The sequence below is a fragment of the Lissotriton vulgaris genome, chromosome 11 (genome assembly GCF_964263255.1).
Source record: "Lissotriton vulgaris chromosome 11, aLisVul1.2, whole genome shotgun sequence".
In the NCBI taxonomy this organism is placed as follows: Eukaryota; Metazoa; Chordata; class Amphibia; order Caudata; family Salamandridae; genus Lissotriton; species Lissotriton vulgaris.
Window position 1 is genome coordinate 505,902,346 of NC_141699.1, and position 21,622 is coordinate 505,923,967.

Sequence of the window (21,622 nt, forward strand, 5' to 3'; positions counted from 1 at the left end):
TCAGCCATGAATTTTTCCCAACCTGCTACAGGGTTGCCAAAAGGATAGTTTAGGCTGTTTAATTGAAAGTTTGCTGCTTGAAGTACCTCCACTGTGTTAGCGACCAAGGTTTTTATTCATTTGAGGTTTATAGTATAACTGGTGTGTGGTCCTGTTGGGTTGGAAAGAATTAAGGGCCAGATGTAGGAGCCTTAATACCGGTCGGAAACGGACGATTTCGGCCGTTTCCGACCGGTATTTGGGTTTTGAGATGTAGGGGGCATTTATTTACAGAATCAGTATATTTACCGATTCGGTAAATATACAGAATCGGTAAAATACCGAATCTGTAAATTTACCGATTCTGTAAATCAAGATGTAGGTGGCACTGTAATCAATGCCACAGGCCCTTAGAGAAGCGTTATTTACCATGGAATACTATTCCATGGTAAATAACGAATTCCAGTGTACATGCACATCTGTGCATGTACACCTGTGCCATGTGGCACACAGACATGCCCTAAGGGCATGTCTGTGTGTCACCTGGCACACAAGCCAGAAACAGGGGTGCAACAGGGTATCAAAGTGACACCCTGTCACCCTTGCAAAATCGGTAATTTTACCGATTCTGTAATTACAGAATCGGTATTTGCCATTGATTCCTATGGGCTTCAAGGCCCATAGGAATCAATAGCAAATACCGATTCTGTAATTACAGAATCGGTAATTACCGAATCTTACAGATTCGGTATTTTTACCGAATATTTTACCTACATAGCAATTACCGAATAGTGAATACCGAATCTGTAAAATTCGGTATTTACCATTCGGTAAATTGCTATTACCTACATCTAGGCCTAAGTCCAGAAGGGTTCAAAAGGAGACTTCGTGAGGGCGGTGGTCACTGTCTCCCATGTCCCCGAGTTTGAAGCCATCACATGATGAAAAAGTGGGGGAGAGACCAACGTGTAGTCGATTGTAGAGGTTACGTTGCCTGAGTTGAACGAGGCCACGGAGGGAGAATCTTCAGGAAATCTTCCATTTAGAGCCCTTAGGCCCATGTGTTCCAGGTCTTCCAGCAGCTCCTTTGCAGGCTTGGGGCATTTGCCCTGACTGCTGAATGATTGGATTGGGATATTCCAGTGGTAAGACTGGGCCTGATTGTCACTGTTCAAGGATGACTCTAAGATGTATTGATTGAAGTCTCCGGAAAGGATTAAATTGGGTGAGGTTTGCGTGGTCATGACATGGTGTAGATGGTCCATTAGACGTTATACCTCTTGTTTCTTCTTTTTAGGGTTAACATAGGTGTTAATCAACTGGACCTCCTTCTTCTTTCCCCCAAAGTTTAATGTAATGCCAACTGTGTTTATGGCGGAGAGTTGGTGGTGAGTGCCTGAGCGTTACCAACTGTTGAAATTTGGATGTAGGTTGCTAGGCCGCCTGCCACCCGTCCGAACTTGCTTTTCCTTGTAGCCGGAGAATGGTAACAGATGTAGCCCTCTATGTGAACCGGCTCCTCCAGCCATGTTTCCTGGAGGAGAAGGATATCAAATGATTTCACATAATGTAGGAAATCATTGTCAGCTACTTTGTTTTTAAGGCCATTTAGGTTCCATGAGCATAGTTCCAGGTGTGGTGCGGCCGAGCGCGGGCCTGACTCTGTTAGATTTCCTTGTCATTGAGAGTGGCTTGATGTATTGCTTATTCTGAAGAGCCGGTGTTCAACACCGCTGTACGGGTTGGTGAACATTGAGCTATTTTTAATCCCTGAAGTTTGAACGGTTGTCGGAGATCGACCCAGTGCGCCTCTCAGCACCGACCTTGTCTTCAGAGTTGTTGTAAGTAGTTGCTGCTTAGATCTCTCGAGTAGGGGCAGCAGGTATCCTGTGTTGTGGTATACGGAAGATTTAATCCCCCAAGTTTTAAGGAGATTTTGCTCTTCTAAGATTTTGTTTGCAATTTCGGGCGAAATCCATGTTGCTTTTGTCGCTTCGTTGCCGTTTGTCCTATTAGATTTTATGAATTCTATAGAAAGAAGGTCAGCTGAGGATATGTCTTTTAACACTGGTATGGTGGTAAGTAGCTGTAGTAAGTTGCCTATATTCAGTATATCGAATGGGCCCTTTGATTCGTACTCTGGAGTAAAAAGAATGATGGTAGGAAACCTATTTGGATCAATCGGCTGAGCTGTTGGCACTTGAGTAAGAACTTGGGGCCTGAAGTTGCTGTTGTCAGATTGAGATACGTTTCCTGTGAGAGTGTCCCCAGAGGAGCGATTGTTGGAAACGGGTACAGATGGAACTACAGGGACACTCGCTACGGTGGAATATAGCTGAGTTTGGGTGCACGGGAGCCCTTTTTCTCTTTGTTCGTGAGCTCGGGATTTTTCACAGTGGATGAAAATAGAAACTTCTTGTGCCAAGACCGTACTGTACTTTGGCTGAAACCCTTTTGGATCGAATGTTGAAAGTGGTTTAATGGGCCTGGCATAGTTCTCATTGTCAGGGCCAAGAGTTTCCATCATGTTTTGGTTTCCAGTGACACTGCCAGACGGATCCCTCCCATCCTCCTGGCTAGATGCCCCTATGGGAGCTACTGCGTGTGCTCCGTTTGGGGTGGATCTGTGCTCAGAGATTGATTCTTCGCTGGTGTTGTTTTCTAGGATTGGCCCCAGGTCTTGCTGCTCCTGTTTTTTTCCTGGCTTGAAAAGTGGGTAAACTTTTGACTTGCTTATGGTTATTAGTATTTTGCGGCCTTTCCTCTTTTGCCGTCGCCGCCCTTTCACGTTCAGGGGCGGCGTGTTGACCTTCGAAGGTGGAGAGGAGGATGTTGTCAGGTGACCCGCTAGCGGCACCTGACAACCCAATGGCGGCATCCACGCGCCCTTGTCTGCCATGCTGGCTATAGTAGGCCCTTCCATTGGTGGTACGAGGAAGGCGGTGTCGCCGGGGTTGGTATAGTGGGGCCTTCCATTGAGCTCTTTTGGCAACCCTTCTATCAGAGAGGATACAATTTCTGGAAGAGCTGACAGTTTGTCGATAATGGGACCGCAGCTACATACCAGCTTTGCCTCTTGCTGAGCTCTGCCAATTAATGAGTTTAATTGGCCAAGTTTCTCATCTATTCGCCCAACAAAGACAGCCAGGGTGTCAAGTAAAGTCAGCTGTAGGTCCATTTTGTCAGATTGGAAGTGGAGAGTATCTACAGTTCGTTGCATGGTATTTATAAGAATATCCCACGTGTTTGCCACGTCTGACGCTTGAGTACTGGGTAAGGACCATTTTTTGGGTTGTCAATTTGTTGGGTGTTGACAACAGAGAAGAATTTGGTAAGGTGGTTGAATTTAAGAAAGTGCTCTCCCGGTCGGGGCCCCTTTTAGTTGGCTGGATTTTGTTGGTTGATTCCTCTGTAGGCGGGGATGGTCTAACCAGCGTTGTCAGAATGTATGAGGCAACTAGTTCAGCCCACTCCTGTGAGCCCAAGTAGGTTAAGTTGGCAGGGCCGTCGCTCCCAAGATTTGGTACATTTACCACGTCCTCCATCCGATGGTCATCGGAGCTCTGAACTTTTGCTGCATCTACGGTTGGCTGTAGATGAGATTTAAGCTGTCCAGTTGGTCCAGAAGGCTTTTATCGGTGATCAGCGAGTTGTTTGGGTTGTCCAAGTTGTCGCTACTTAGGGCTTCCTGCCTTTGAGAGAAATCCTTGCAGCTACAGGTCGTGAGGTTGTGCGAAGAATACTTTTACTAATTATAAGTGGAGGTAAAGTAGTTTGTGTCGGTGAAGAGTTAGTGTACGTAAGAGAGGAAGATAAGTGTGGGTCAGAGGTAACCCCCTGTCGCCTGTCCGCATGGCTGGTGGGCTACCGGTGGATGTGTTTGTAAGCTCGCCCTCGCCCCCAGTTCCTGTTGTCCCCTCTGCAAGTTGATATGATGCAGGTAGGCCGTCTGGTGTGGAAGAGTGGTTCTCGATGCTGCTTACTTGACTCAAGGATTAGAGAGTCCTGGAGGCCCAGGATTTTTCCACTGGATGAAAAGATAGTGGAGAGTGGATCCCTCAAAAAGTTAAATGATTTAATCTTTGGTTGTCGAAAGTTGGGGCGAGAATTTGCAGCTGGTGGGACTTGATCGCTAGCCGCTCTGATTTCTCCTAAAGATGAACCCCAACTCTTGCTTACTTCATTTGCACTGTCCATTTTGTTAGAGATTTCTGCAGCGTTCTGCTTTGTCTTTGCCTTTGTTTTAGGCTTGTTCTCGAGGTGAACCCTTTTCTTGCCTGACCTCATGCAGAACATAGGCCAAGGTTGAGCCAGTAAGTTCAGGAATCCGCTTGGTTATACAGGTTTCGCTCCAAAAAACTTGTTCAGTGGCTAATATCGCTGGGGTGAGCAAGGTGAAGGGGAAGGGACGCATTCACAGAATGCACCCATCTCTGGGTGTCTCCTCTCCCCACTGTCCTCACCCCTCGTGCCTCAAGCTTTGGCACAGTTAGAACAGAGGCTGCAAGAAATTTTGATTTTGAATGAATTTTGGCGGTGTTGTTCCCGGTGCTGTTCACAGCGAGAATGCAGGTGTCTCAGTCTGTGAGGGCTTCTTTTCCTGTCGATCGTTTGCCGTCTTGCCTTTTCTTCTCTTCCTTCTCCTCTTCCTGCTTCCTTGTGGTACTGCCGGACCCTGCCGGACCCTGCCCCCAGTCACTCTGCTCTCGGCTCGTCACGGGGCCGCAGACAAGCTGACTGAGCTTCGACTGCTATGTCTGCAGCTTGCTGGCTAATACGACAGGCAGTACGGCAGGCAGGCTGGCTGGCTGGCTGTTTCATTTAATGTCTGATGGAGCTGCTGTAGCTGTTGTGGTAGTTATAGCTCTTGTGGCTCTTTGCCTTGACTTTAAGCAAGCAAAAAGGCAGTGATGCGGTGAGGGGTGGTGAGGGGCAGGAAACAGCCTTTAGTCCACGGGCCTAAGCTTAGCCGGTTGTGGCCGGCGTTTTGGTGGCACTGCTGCTCAAGACAATCTTGTCTCACTCGTCACGGCAGGGGGTCACAGGGGGACACAGGCGGGACACGGCGGCTCACCTTCCCTTCCCACGCATCGCCGAAACCTCCGCTGCTGCTTCTCTACCTCTGCTCCACACTGGTGACCCTCTGGTTATCTGATGGGTCTGGGGGCTCTGCTGCCGGGGGCCGTGCTGGGGGCTGCGCTTCTGCTTCTCCTGCGTCACTGTGGCCCTGAGTCAGGGATGACGGCAGGGGTCCCGGCGGCTCACATTTCATGCCACATCGCCTCACCAAAGCCGCCGCTACTCCACCTCTACTCGCCCCTCTGACCCCTTGAGCCGAGTGCGTGCGGGTTCACGCGGCAGCTTTTCCGGTGCCCAGGATCAGCTGATAAGGCTCCTGCCGGACCGCAGCCGCCGAGGGACGCACAAGCAGCACGGCACAGCTCGGCAGTTGTTCCCCGCAGCCTGGGATTCACCGGTACCTCAGATCACCTGGGTCCCTGGGGCCTCTGGGGCTGCTGGGGCCGCTGGGGCTGCTGCAAATATTGCGGCTTCGCAATGCTCAGAGCTGAAGCCGGGCGCTTCACAGCTACAGCTACAGCTACAGCTGCTTGACTTAGGCACCGGCACAGGCTACGCTCGAGGCTCCAGGGACTCTCCAGCAGACTGCCGCCACAAAAATCCTCTCCTCTCGTGGCTCCTCTCGTGGCTTACGGTCAGCGGCTTGTGGCAACTGCAGCTCTCTGCTCAATGCTGTTCAGTGCTGCTCTCTGCTCATGTGCATAAGTGTTTCTTTAGCTAATACCCCAGTCAAAAATGGTCTCAGGATCACTTCACGTCTCAAGTTCCAGAAACGCAGCTGTGCACACCGGCGTTTCAAAACTGAATGGCAAACAAAGATGGCACTCAGGCGGCGTTGCAGCGCGGTGATGAAATGACATGTCACACGCTCACCATGTCAAGTGACAGAGAACGATGCAGGGGAGACTCCTCACTTCATGTCTCCCGCCCATCTGAGCAGAAAATGGCCATGGACTCCATGAGAATGGATGATGGGCTCCTCCGCCAATGGCTCCAGCACATAGGATTCAAAAGATGCTGAATCCAACAATCCAGATGATGGTAAAGCAGAGCATTTAAAATTCTCTAAAAACTGCTTTACCTATCACCAAATAGAATACAATCCAATTTGAGCTCCACCGCAGACACCAAAGCTCAATAAAATCCACCGGTAAAATAGAACAATTTGCAGCAAAATTGTAGATGCTTGTAGAAATTCCAAAGAAGACAGTACCGGACCTGTGCCTTTAAAATAGTCGCCAATACCTCCTCTAGCTCGTCACCAGTGTTGGAATCCAAAATAACACAAATTGAGGTGATAAAAATAGATAATTTATTGGAAACGGGACGGTACCTGCCTGGAAGCTAGGCAGCATCAACTCCTCTATTCCAGGATTCTGGAACAGAACATTAAACCCTGTATACGTGGCACATACCACAGTTACACATATACAATTATATTAAAAGAAAGAAACCCAATATATAACAAACAGTTGATACCAAATGATCTTTATTCATACACCCTTCTGCAAGACTTTTTATTAGGACCACAGCCTGAAGTGGGTGAGCATTCTAGATGGTAATCCTTTCGAAGGAGTCCAGTGGACCTACACTCCAGCAGGGTCCTCATAGCTATTTGACAATAGTTAAGTAGTACAGTGACATATGTGCATCTTTGTAAATCTTGTTCATGCATACCTGAATTGAAGATTATTTTGAGGAAATGGTCATGCAAAAACAAATATTAAGATAAACTAAAATAGTGATTTAAATATCTTTAGAAATTATCTTTCTAAACTATGAATAAAGACCACATAATCAATCATAAATTATTAGGCTCTCCTTCCAAGTTACACTATACTAGCAGACAGTGAATTTGCTTGCAGATTTAAAAATGTTACCATGCAGTAAATCCACACCAGTATCATGCATTTAAAAGATAAGTAAGTCCCATATCACATAAGTATTTGTAAAGTGCATCTTGGTACTGAATGAGTGGTATTTATTGTTACAAACTTTATTGACCATAGTAGTATGAAAAGGTGAGTGGAACCACCAGGATTCGAACCTGTGACCATGCAGGTGGGAATTGGTCCTTACAGTGGGTAAATTAGTCCAAGAAGGCACCAGTCCCTGCTATTCAATGGTGTTTTGCCGTGTGGGATAGAATATATCACTTCGGCTGCAAATCATTCATTTTTGGGTGTGAGAATACCAGCCATTTGTGATCTACATGGTAATTCTACTGCACACCGCCTTGAAATGAGCCCTTAGTGTCATCACTTCGTAAAATAATGAACTGTTAAATAATAATACTTTCAGGGCTTGAATTTGCATTTATTTCCTGACTGCATTCAGATCAGAACTGACAATCCTTTCACGGTCTTTTTCATTATTTTTTTCCTATCATTTCATGGAGCATTTATACCCATCACTGTCCTCAACAGACTAATTAAATAATGAACATTTCATGGGAATTTTATTAATAGAAACCTATGATTAATTACAAAATGCCTTGAACTGAGTATTTTGCAGAAATTAGAAAATATAATTTCTAATTAGTCTACTGAAGATGGATCTTCAATCTGAATCATGTGTGAACAGAAATAACTCATTGGTAAATTACATAAATATGTATTGCTTCACTTGTTTTTGTATTCTTTTTGAGGGTATGTCCAAAATATTTGTCACATGCATTTTATTAAACATTAACTCTTGAATCCTTTCCATGGAATTTTTGAAGATTTTTTTTTTAAAAGCCTAGAAAGGCTAACGATTCTTTGTACTATGGAGAATGCCATAAGAGCCTTTGTTTAGGCAGGAAAAGCCGCCTCAGCTCAAAGCGTCTAAATTATATGCATCCACACCTATTATCAGACATGTCTTTTTGGGGCATATGTATCAAATACTCTATTTGTGATTCTCAAATAGCGATTGTTTGAGAATCGCAATTTGAGAATCGCAAACGAGATGTATTTAAAAATTTGCAAATAGTTAGTGATTCCGCCACATTCCTTAATTGTGATTAGAAAATTGTGAATTGCAATTAAGGAATATCTTCCCATTTATTCCTATGGGCCAGGAGGCCCATAGGAATGAATGAGAAGACATTCTCAATTTGCGATTCGCAATTAGAGAATCGCAAATTGAGAATAATTTCAAGGGTGCAAGGGTGTCATAAGGACACCCTGATGCACCCCAGAAATGAGCATGTGGGCGCGTGTGGCACACATACATGCCCTAAGGGAATATATGTGCGCCACATGGCACTTTGAAAATTGCCAAAAAGTGCATTCTTCAAAGAATCGCAAATTACCACCAACTTGAAGTTGGTGTGATTTGTGATTTCGTAAGGACAAATCGCACAACTTGGGTGCTTGTTACATTGCATTTAAGGAATCACAATTTGCGATTACTTAAATGCTTTCGCAAAATAGAGAATTGCAAATATTGCGATTCTCTTATTTGCGATGTCTTTTAGGATGAAATATCCCAAAAGGCCTTTTCCCATTCGCAAACGGGTCAATTCTGAGAATCGGCTCGCTTGCGAATGGGAAAAGGGCTTGATACATATACCCCCATATCACCTAGCTCATAAGCTTGCCCAGTTATTACAAGCCACTTCCCATTCTCCAATGTGGATTACCATTGAAAGAAACTATATAGGTAATACTCTGAACTCATTGACCTCTCCATCAATGACTCAGCCCTGCCCTTACCTCGCTCGCCATCAAACCCTCATTGTAGGCTTGGCTTAGGTACCACAAATGCCTGAACATCCAAACCTAACTACATGACCCAGCATTGATTTGGCATAGCACAGGGTTATACTCCAAAAAGAAAGAGCTACCCAGGTTAACCAGAAAGGACCGGTAATGGCAAATCAGTATAAAAAAGTATTCCTTTCTGTGTTCTTCAATGCTAATATACCAAAATATATTCAAAATACAGTGAAACTAAGGAAATCTACTTACAGTATAAATGTAGCAACACGTAAATCAGTGTTCTTCATTTATTATTCAATTATTGGCATCAGTATAAAAATTAATATCAAAATCAATGCAATCCTCGGTGCAATTAAAAATATGTATAATAACACATCATTACAAGCAATCAATAAAATCAAGCAAAGAAAATTTCTCAGTATTATGTGGTATTGTTTGCATTAATTCTTTCAACAATTGTAAACATTAAGGGGCCCATTAGGATCATGGGCGGATCGCGGTGGCGATTCGCCAGTGATCCAAACCCGCCCTCCGCCCATCCCCCCACCATATTACTATGGCTGGGGGACCGCGGCGAACGGAAAGACCGCCCACCGCTTTTCCACCCAGTCAACGAGTTGACCGGGCGGAAAAGGGTTTAATATGGTGGCAGTGTCTGTTAGACACCGCCAGCCATATTACCATGGGTGCGAAAAGATGCCTTTCCGTGGCTGCATTGCCACCACATAAAGGTATGCGGGAATAGACTGCAGGGGCCCATTGTGGGCCCCCAGGTACTCTGGGGTGGGGGGTGCACATGGGGAGTACCTATGGTATCCCCCAGCAGTTCCATGCACAACATGGCAGGCGCTGCACAATGACTGCCATGTTGTGCATGGAAGTGCACAACATGCCTTCCTGGCATTGTGGCAGGCGGTGCTGAGTGCACCGCCCACCACAATGACAGGACTGCAGGATGCGCCCGCCACTGTGGCGGGCGCATGCTAATTACCCCCATGGGACCCCCTCCCTTATGGCTGGTGGTCCCGTTTCCCGATAGGGTGGCAGGCGGACTTACCTAATGATCCCCTAAGTCTGATACATTTCATACAATTATCATTACACTACTTTATATATAGAGAAACAATTCATTAAAAACCGATTAACTATGTCCTTATGTATATATGTATTTTTTGAATATATTTTGGTATATTAGCATTGAAGAACACAGAAAGGAATACTTTTTATACTAATAGCACAGGGTTATGCCTTCAAGTGTCAATCTTGGCACACTAAATGAACCATTTCCAGAGATTGCCCTCAATTCTTTTATTGACTTACATCACAAATTCAGTCTCCCAAATTCCTAAATTTAGAAACACTGATAGCTCACCCACAAGTACTGAGGCTGGCTCCTTACTCCATACCTGTTTCTCCTCTCCCTTCAAACCTTCCATGTCTGTAGGGGTTGGATTGCAGGACTATATTCTACGCTGTTACGTCATATATACCTCACAGATGTTATGAAGCATGTACGGTTACCCTGGTCCATCTACTAAGTCACACCTACTCAAAATGTGCACTGCCTTCCTCCTATCCAGACGCGACATAGAACTGTGAGAAGGCAGGCCAAAAAATCCTCTACTTTAGGATCTTACTCAACTGGTACTGGTCTCCAGCCAAATCGTGTGCTGCCAAATTATGAATGTCTGCCACCTGTCGGAGATCTTTCCGCTCAGGCTGTGACTTCCTCCTTATTTTTTGGTCTTGCCCCCATTACTCCTCTCATTACCAGGGCATGTGGCAACTTCTGCATGGCACCAGAGACACATATTTCATACACTCAGTCCATTTATTCCTATTGCATGATGTGGCCAGCGGAGAAGCAGCCTCTTCACATTGATGTCACTGTCTCTCTCCACTGGCAAGATCTGTATTCTTGGGCATTGGCTCATACATTCATACTCAAAACTGTTGAATGGATGATGGAGCTCTATGCATGAAAAATCCATACACAGGCGGAATGCCCAGGGCCTGTTGTGTGAATGTACATGGACTTCCTTCCTTGAATACTGTACAGAGAACCCATCTTCTTACGGATGTGTTTGCTTCCCAGCTCTTAACCTTGCCATCTTCCCTTCCATGCTACACACCAGTACAGTCCCTCGCCTATTCGTCATATTGCTTTCTAAAGATTAGTTGCATCAATACATATCCCTCCCCTACCTTTCATCCTTGTTTGCCTAGAAAAGCGCTAACGCACTCCGTTATTTTTAGACAATGACTATAGTTGTCCCCTCACTCATCTTCTGGTTCTCTTCTCTATTCTGTTGACTGAATTATCTAATTTACTGGATGTGTATGCTTTGTACCAGGCATTCAAATATACCAAAAATGGTTAAGTAAAGAAATGACAAAAAAGCAATTCCTCTCTACAATAGCAGCAGATGTTCGCCACTGGTCTTCAAAGCTATTGAGAGAGCCATCGGTCGGCTATTGAGGGGAGCTGTCCATGGATTTCAACCAGTGCCAGCCATGCTGACGGAATGATTTATTGTGCTCCTAACTGGTGACCATGCTTCTGAGGGTCAAGTTTCTTAAACAAATGATTTGCTGTTTTCCTACCATGTTCCCACATGTGTCCATCTTTGTTAGGGACACAATGTGATATATTTAATCACAGGACCTTAAATGTTGAGACACGAAGGAGAACTTGATTTGGGATTTAGCTCTCCTGCCTTAATGGAGATCAGCAGTCGAGACCAGAAAAATCCATATCCCACATCTCCACCTCACTTGATGCGACTGGAGACTCCACAGGTCATGGCTTCTTTGCAGCACACAAGTGTTTTCACAGTTGTTTTACAAATGAGTTAATGTTGCTGATCCCAAGAGAAAATATTCCTGTCTAGAGAGTCACTGGCTTATCTAAAAACAATTTTTAAAAGTAACACATTGCAATGGGAGGGTATAGTTAGCCTAATTACTGAAAAATGCATTTAATGATTCCAGATGCAGATCCACTAAAATCTGACAGAGGATCTCATCTTTGACTCCTTGTGGTCACTTGTAGTTGGTCAGAAAGAAACAGAAGCGATTTGAATTGAATTGCCGGGAATTGCCTTCATTTGATAAAGTGGACGTGGGGAGTGAAGCCTGCTTTGTACAAACCAGTGCTAATGTCTTTTTTTTCTATGTGTGTGAAATGAGATCGATGTGGTGAACATACCATTAAATAATATCTCAACATTTATAGGCCTATGTCCAGCACACAAACTGAAGACAAAGGGGCTGATTAAGAAGGTGCCATCGTTGCAGTGACCGGGACCGCCTGCCTGTAAGGCAGCGGTCCAGCACCATGGATTACAATACAACCGTCCCCATGGCAGTCACATACAGGTCATTTAAAATTCCGGCGGATGCTGCAGCTAAACAGCCATGTTGTGTATTTTCCTGCAATACGTGACAGGCACCAGGCGGTGCCTGCCACTTAGTCCAGGGAAATGTAGGGGGATACCATGGGTACCCCCCCAGTGAAACTACTACCCCCCAACACAAGGGGGGCCTGCAACGGGCCTCCAAATCCAATCCCTGCCAGCCTTTCCATGGCGGTTTCATCGACATAGGAAGGCTGGCTTCAGCCAGCATTGTTATTTGGCGGATGGTGCCTGCTAGGCACCGCCACCATTTTACACATGCTAAATGCTCCGCGAGGCAATCGGTATGATTGCCTGTGGCGGAACCCTGGTGGGCAGTCTTTACGACCGCCACAGAACCAGAACGATTCCCCCTGCCATCGTAATATGGCGGGGGAAATTGCTGTCCGATGGTGGAGGCCCTCCGCCATCATAATGACTCCCTAAGTGTCCCCGACAAGGTTTTTGATCACCTATGGACTGGCGATTTATCTTTCTATAAATACAAATATTGAAATTATCCTGGGATAAAATTCTCCTGGAATAGTCTGTGGAAGAGCTCTGCTTGTCCAGTATTTGGACAAAATATTGACTAAAAATATTGTGTTACAAAAATATTGTGTCAAGAATATCATGACGACAAGAATATCGTGACAACAAGAATATTGCTGACAGAAATATCGAAGTTAAGAATATTTAGTCTTAAGTGCTGTTTTTAAGATCATTTTAAAAAATATCGTTTTTGAAAATAATGTTTTCATGAGTTAACTTTTATGCATTTTATTTTAGTTGTGTGGTAATTTTAGTGTTTATAAATTTAAAATGTAACTTTTTTATGAATGCTATTAATGATTATCTTTAATGTATATATAATAAAGTTTTCGGAGTGGGTTGTTTGGTTTTATGTACAAACGTTATTTTTTTAATAACATTTTGATTTGAGCAGAGCATATGGTTCATGATGGGTTATATACTTAAAAACAATAACAATAAGACAGCTTTTGACACAAGCAGTTGACTTCATAATCATTTAGAAGACAACCTGCAAAGTGAAAATGTTACACTTTTAACATAGCAGCAGTAGAAGAAAAAAAATCTGAATACGCCTAAAGTGCAAAGATCGACTACAATGATTCGTCCTATAAAGTGCCAAGTGCAGATCTGTAAAAAGCTATAGCCAATAGTCCTATAGTTATTTACCGAGCAAAACATATGATCATTCGGCCTAGAAAGTGCAAAGTGCCAATTTACAGAAAGTTATAGCAGCTAATCCTATCACTATTCATAGGACCAAAGTGCAAAATAACATTTATCCAAATTACATAACAATAATATCAGAAAAACCTGCTAGGCCTAAAGTGCAACATCAATATCAATATCAATAAAGTGCTAGCGCTAATGTGCTCTTAACAGTAAATTCCTATTAATACACCTTTAATACAATCACCTGAAAATGCAAATGTCTCATAAAAAAAAGAAAAGAGCTGCTATATGTGTTAAATGTTTCCAGTATTATGATCTTTCTTTGATCTTTTCCAACTCATTAAAAAACTTCCAATTATTTTCAAATCTCTTAGTAGCTCCTACCCTCCTGGCGTAGGCTTCTTCAAATCTGCGAGTCCTTTTCATTTTATTGAACCATTTCAGATGGGAAGGAGCTTCCCAAGATCTCCAATTTTGTAAAATCAGGGAGCGGGCTACCGAGCTTGAAATGAATATAAAAGCTGTTTCAGAATCAGATTGCTTTATTCCCCCTTTACAAATTCTGAATAGGGCAGTTTCAGCCTCAATCGGAATTTGTTTCCGGATTGCTTGCTCGATATAAAAAAAAACTGTCTCCCAGAAAATCTTTGGACCTGGACAGGTAAAACAGATGTGGTGCCACCCACCTTGCCCCTCAGCTTGACATCGGATTTTATGTACAAACATTGTTCCCAAAAACACTTTAGGGACATGGAATTTTCCTTTGGTTTTGGGTGGGTTAGGATGGGATTGGGTCATTAGGCAAGTTGGGAACCAGAATATTAGAGATGCCCTTAGCATTCCTTCATTTTTTTTTATCTATGGGTAGTTGTGAACCATTGATTTTACACATTCACATAGCTCTTGATAGCATCAACTTATTCTGAGGTTTTTCCTCCGGTTCTTTAAACTAGCAATTTTTATTTTTGCGTTTGTTTATTTTAGGATTACAAAGGTGCCTTGGGGTGAAGTAGGTGTATATGCATGCTTTTTGCACCCCTGGGGCATTTCCGTATTACTAAAGGGGCTACAGCTGTATTGGTGGCTCTTTCTGCAAATGCCATTGGGAGGGCCCACATTTTACAGTTGCGCAATATGTAAGTGGGTCCCCTCATTTGCATGGGGATATGACCTCATACTAAAGACAAGTGTTCTTAGGCACCCACATCTATAAAGAAAAGATGAGTGGAATGCTTGAATTATTCTCACTAGTAATTACTTTTGGCTACATTCCAGACCATCTTGTTTTTTGTCCACCAACTACTCCAGACGCAAAACATCAATATGTAAATCAGTCTTGGCCCTCCTCCAACCAGCGCAGGGTAGCCGAAAATACCAGGCAAGGTCCATTCCAGATGGGAACACAAGGAACCCTTGGCCTTCATCAGTTTAAGCCTTTGGGCCCCATTAATAAGGTGCAGTTTGTGTCTATGTCCAGTCAGTCCTTTAACATTATTGCATCTCACTTAGAAAAGCAAAAAAAGTAATTAGTGAAATGCTTGACTTAATCCATTCATTGGTACGTACACAAATCAGCATTTCTTGCCATCACTTTTTGTGTCCACTATGCTATTCAGAACAGCGCCAACCATATGCAAATCAGTCTTGGTTGTGTTGGAACCCCCTAGCCTGTCCACTGTCAGGCTAGGTCCCCTCCAGGTCGAAGCACAAGCAATGTGAGACTAGTTTCAGCATTTCACTTAATCTCCCGGCATAAAAAAAAAGAATGAGAACTTGTGTAATGTAGGAGGAGCTTATGTAATGTGTCCAATACTTTCTGGTCAGGTCGCATTTGCCCTATACAAAAATGCAAAAAAATGTTGTACCCCAATTTACAGCGGGAGCAGCGGATGGACACTAGTTAAGGTAAATCTGTACTTCGTCCATGCACCCCACACAAACACAAGGAAATCACACATTAAGTGAGGTTTTGCAATTGGTGGCAAATCAGAAGGCAGAAAAGAAGAGTGACAAGGAGGCCATCGAATGATAAGTAACGGGCAGGTTTGAAGCCTGGTTTTGCAGAGGTTTTCTTTTTTAGTTACAATAGGTCATTGCAAGGCAACAGAGCAAGCACGCTCCTTGCAGGTTCAACCTAAAAATCAGGGGGTGACCACAAAGAATAGGTGACTTTGCAACCGAAACATAAAAAATACTAAGAATGGGCAACAGCTTCAGAGTGAAATGTTGGGTAAGACAGTCGGAAGAGGCTGATTTGCAATGGACAGTTGTCAAGTCGGAAATCTACCAAGACTAGATGTTTCCCTGTGCTTGGAATACATTTCAGAATTTCATGAGATCAACAGAACGAGTTCCTTGTGAATCAGGTCACAGGAGAAAAGGTTTCCCTGTCAAAAAACCCATAACCTGTAATTTATACCAGGTGAAATATGGCATTTTTTCTTTTATTTTGAGAAAGTGACGATGTGCACACCTCCTTTATTCTTTTAACTCCATATTTTATTTGTATTGATGTTCTTCGTCAAACTGCGTGCTCCCCGGAAGACGTGGTCAGCCCTTTGCCACGCCAAAGATATGAACAAGAAAGTTGGGAGCGAAAATCCGCCCCCATCCAGGTGCACAGCCTTAGTGTACTAGCATACTGAAAAATGCCACAAACTTCTTCTTGTTGTCCAATTATTTTATTTTCCAAATATAATCCGATGTTATTCTTTTTTTCGAGTTTTCTCATGTCACAAAAGGGACGCTTACACCTTCACTATATTCTTATTGGTGCAGGAATGCCCATCCAGGCCTTCTCCTGCGCCATGACAGTGCGCATAAGTTAATCCATAAATTTCATTCTTGTACACCCAATGCATTTCGAGCCTAAACTCTGGCTCTTCGTCAGGGGTTAAATTCTATAAATGTAAAACACATCTGTTAGACTCCGTACGTGACCCAGTGCCCTTCATTATTCATTATATATGCAGTTATTGCTAACTCCCCATGTCAACGTTTTCCCGCTAAGAAATGTGATCTCTTGTTGCAATTATAAATGAATACCCCTGCTTTCTGCCCATCTCCCCTTATTCTCTTAAACAGGTACAAATTAAACATTGTCCTGCCCCATCTTCCTGACAAACCCACGATGTTAAATAAAAAGGCAACATTCTATTTCCCATTCCGTAATCCTGCTTCTAAAACCATACCTTTCCGAGAAAGTGCAAACATCCTCCTGGCCTCTTCACTATTCCACCGGAACCGTCCTGATTTTCAACCCTTTGACTTTTAACCTTTTTCAATCGGTTGTCTCCTCCCCTCCCATTCACCTGTTACACATCAAACCTCTCTCATTACGTAACCTAATCGTTACTCTCCTTCTTGTCCAGTTTCTGCCTCCAAATCCCACAATGCACTTTAACTTACAACCTTACTCCTCATGTTATGCATAAACAGTTGCTCTCCTAAATTCGTCCCCCGTGACCCTGATCATCCCAAAGCACCCCAAGTATTCAATAAAAATGCTCCGCCCTCCCTCTGATGTATTTTCCACGTTGACTGTGTGGTGTTATTTCTACGATCTCTCAACTGTCAGCTCATATCAAAATCAGCTTTTGTGCAACAACCACATTATCACATATGAATTAAAACATAAGCCGCAGTTGGACACTTGGAGGGCCTTGTGGCTTATGTGGAGTGGGGCGGATTTTCGCTCCCAACTTTCTTGTTCATTTTTTCTTTTATACCATCCTAAAAAGTCACCAGCTCCTGCCTTTTCTGTGGATACATTTGAATACTTTTCCCAAGGAGGAATTAACTTGCAAAATGTTTGTGCTCACCCATAAAGTTAGACGTTTGAGGGTCTTTACTGCCTTTGCAGGTCTATTTCTGGTCCTCAATTAGTCCCTTGACTTACACATAACCAACCTTAAGTATATGATTCTGGAAAAGTTATCATTCTGATGCGTTTTCTCCTTCTATAAATCCAATTTACATTTGTAAAATTCCACGAATCCTAAATCAATGTGGATGCAGAATTTATTCTCAGAAGTTACTTTCTTGTGCACATAGGTTTGCAAAATGAAAGCGCTTAGCTATCGATGCTACTATTCCAAACGACATTAACAAAATAAATCACCATTGATTCCTTTTTCTGTGTCTCTTTTCTTTGCAACAATCAGAGCGGTTCACATCTTACTTATTCTGCACCACTCTTGCTTGGTCGTTTCACTGTCTGAAGTTTTCTTTCTTTCAAGTGCCCAAGTCAGTCACACAGGAGGAGCAGAGGAGGGGCATTTTTTGTACTAGATGCTGGACTTTTTCAAGACCATGCTCTGTGATCTGAACATCTATTTATAGATTTCTAAAGCTAGTCTGCAAGTTTGCTATTAATGATGAGGTATCTTACACGTTTACACCTCTAGATGTCGTTGGATGTTGCAGCTGTCATGTTTTGAAAAAAATGTTTATACTTATATATACTTGTAATCTGAAGTCCATTGCGACTGTATAAAAGAAGTGGGGAACTACATCTATTTTTCGGGCCTAGGCCCCACATAATTTCTGACACATCTGCATATACTACAGTCTTTGCCTGAGTTCAAATTAGAGTGGACCTTTTGAGCAGTCAGACTCAGTATGTAGTAGAGGTAAATTTTCTAAAACTCATGTTTTGATTAAATGTACCTGAAAATCATCCATTAACCCGTTCTATGCTATGAATTTCGCGCCTGCGCTGGACGTTCCATTGAGCAGGCGGGGCCATGACGGAGCCGCTCCGTCACGAGCATGCGAGCGCCGCTCGGTCCCCCCGCCCCCTTAGCGCTGCGGCGGAATTCCCGCCGCAGCGAAGGGGTTAAAACAACTGACTGACCTTATGGGTGATGAAAACCAGGCAGCACGACATATAGGCTGATTTTCTGCTTTACTCTCTGCATACAATTGTTGCTTGGCTTTTTAAGAAAAGGAGAAAGAGTGGGTTAGATTGACTTGTAGGTTGGAAGATTTCACTCCTTCTAGAAGGCATAGAAAAGAACACAGGCCCACAGAGTTACTTATTGAGCTCCTTGTCTGTGCTGCGTCCTCATAATTCTTTAACGTTTTGTTCTGTATTGATTGACGTTGCAGAGCTCAGAACAAAGTGGCCTGCTCCACCCAGGTTTGCAGATATTGCAGTTTGGTCTGTAATTGCACTGTGTTGCAATATGAACGAAAATATCGGCTTTGTGCTACGATCAGACTTCTGGGCGCCCATAAAGGAGCAGAAGCTGTGCAAGTTTGCCCATTCTGTCCAAGTGAGAGCACCATTGTGAAAACTGTGGGGCTTATTTACAGGCACCGTGCGCTGCCGGTGCGTCCCGTTGCGTGACGCACCAGCGGCGCAACGTGCAGTGTGATTTACAAGCACAGGTAAAGCGACCTTGCATGGCTTTACGTGGACTTGTAAATATTGCCCGTTTTCACGCATCACTTTGCGTGTTGAGGACGTGACATGGGTGTTGCTGTGGGTATTCTCATGCAGCACTTATGTCTACTGATGCATTTCCTAATTTACAAGCAATCGAAAGCCTGGAAATGTATCACAAAGGTACCCCACTCCCAGGGTTGGTGTAGCAAGACACAACGTGGAGAAATGTTATCATTTTGCCTCATTTCTTTCCACTTTCAATGCGTGCTGCATTCTATAGTGTGCATTGTAAGAGAAAATCTCCTGAATTTATTGTTTTTGTGCAGGAAGGTGCCCTTCCTGCACAAAAAAAACTCCACGTCGCAGGAATCCTTGCACAATGGTGCCAGGGTGCCTGCTCTGGTGCATGGCAGCAGTTTGTACATCAGCGCCAGCAAAAGCACAGAGATGTGACATGCTGTTGTAAATATGTTGCATCCCTGTACCTCAAAACTAACGCAGCGTGGCGCAGCAAAATGACTTGCGGCACCGCGCTGCGTTCGTTTCTCGTAAATAGGGTGTAATAATCAGGACAAAGCTGGTGTGAGGAAGCCAATGTAGGTTTATTCCAGTAGTAGATAAACATGTACAAATCCTCACCAACAGGTATATCAGCAGTCCTATGTATCCATCAACAGTCCCACCGGAAGCAGACTGCTAGCTGCTCAGCCCCATCCGCCCAACTGTCATTTAGCTCCAGTCATCCAAGCATTCCACACACAGCCCACACACCAACATTCCACTCAGAACACTCTCACAGGCTGAGCAGCTAGGGACAAGTTAACATAAGAGATAGGGAGTAATAGGAGAATACTACATGTACCTGGAGCCTGGAGAAGAGTTCTTCCCTGGCCCTTACCAATAAAGCGTTCCCATAGTCCAACCTACTAACAATCAACGCCTGGATGAGAGTCTTTCTTGCATCCAGAGGGATCCAAGGAAACACTTTCCTTAGCATTTTCAGGATCCCAAAACAGGAACTAGACAGTGTTTTTACATGGTCTTCAGAGGATAGTTCGCTGTCCAATAGGACTCCCAAATTCTTGGCCTGCTTTGTAGGGGAAGGGGAGTCCCCCAGTTCCGAAGGCCACCAATTTGGTGTCCATAATTCTTCTGCCTTCCGAAAGAGGAGAATCTCTGTCTTCTTGGAGTTGAGCTGAAGAAAATTATCCCTCATCCAGGCCGCTATGTTCAACATACAGGTTTTAAACTTAGTTCTAGTGACCGCAGTTAATGTGGAATAGACCACATCGGTCCTAACAGTAGAACATGGGCTTAATTGAATGCTACATACTTTACACCTTAATTAAGGCTTCCTGTTTCCATTTTTAGTGATTTTTACAGATAAATACAGACAGAAACCAATGTGCTTCCTATCTATTTTTATTTTTTAGAGCAGAAAAATACTGAAAATGGTGCTTCTTGTGAAAGACTCTGCCTGCATGCTGTCTTTCATTAAATCCAGGCAACGGCTGAGCAGATAAACGTAATGGAGGATTAAAAAATAGGATGAGATTTCCTTAAATAAAGTAATACATTAACATATATTTGTAGTATAACAACTAATATGTACCTGTGAATGTCGTGTTATGTACATGGCATCCATTATGAGTGCGCATGTAAGAGTTAAATAAACGTGTCAATATATCTTTTTAGGGCTCCATTTATTCTCAAAACACAAAATAAATATTGATAAATACCAATGAGATAACCAAAAAATATATATGGATAAATACAGATGGAAATGTTAACAAATAAATACCATAAAACAGGGAGCTCTAACCATAATTTAGCCCCACAAGAAGTGCCCTAAATGTGACTCTACCTGACCTCATCTAACGGAATTAACATTTCTAATATAAAGTGTTTGGGATAAACACAGTTTGCAGGTTTTGTTTCTGATGGCGAAACGCTGGGTGGATACATCTGGAAACGGTGCACTAGTTTGAGATAACAGTTTTACTGCAATTTGTTCCCGTTTTTATGCACCGACCGTAAACCACGAGGTATTGACAAGTACGCCTATCAGCATGGCATTACAGTTATAACGTAAGCCTGTTAGAGGAAGTTAGCCACGTCACCGAAATGCTGCCAGTGCTGTGCTAATAGGCCCTCTTTTCTGGCAAATGTTTATTGGTGCAGGGCAATTTTTGCAATAGTCTTTTACTTGCATTTGCACTAACTAGCGGGTTTATAGTGTAATTTTAAACTGATTATTAAGTGCAATTGTAATTTTTGCACTTTCTTCTGTGCAAATGTCCCACTAAAAGGGCCTGGAACCAGAGAAAGATTGCACCTTACTGGTGCAATTTACATGATCTGACTGTTTGCACCAAGGTTTGAATGATATACCGCCAAGTACATGTAATAGAACGAGGTGTGTAAATATGAACAAAAAGAGAAGGTTGTGGAATAACAGTGAGTGCTCCAGTTGAGGAAATTCAATGTAAGACAGTACTTGACAAAAGCCACTAGGTCTAGCTATATTATGCTAATGCACACAAACTGCATTTGTGCGTGCATGCCTATTTTTCATGAATTACCATATTTAGGGCCCGATGTAGGTATCAAATCCCGGTCGGAAACGGCCGATTTCGGCCGTTTCCGACCGGTATTTGGCCTACTGAGATGTAGGGGACCTTTTTTTGTCCGATTCGGTATTTTACCGATTCAGTAAAATTACCGAATCGCAAAAATACCGAATCAGTAATTTTACCGATTTTTAAATTTGGGATGTAGGTGGGACTACTTTCTGTCCCACAGGCCCTTCAGATTCGGTATTTTAACACCCAATCCAATTGGGTGTTAAAATACCGAATCCAGGTGTGCATGCA

General features: G+C 43.4%; 1 protein-coding gene across 1 annotated transcript in view; it reads right to left on the bottom strand.

Moving 5' to 3' along the window:
* Positions 1-21,622, bottom strand: part of TACR1 (tachykinin receptor 1) — a 1,856,788-nt gene that overhangs the window by 404,452 nt on the left and 1,430,714 nt on the right. The window lies entirely within an intron of this gene.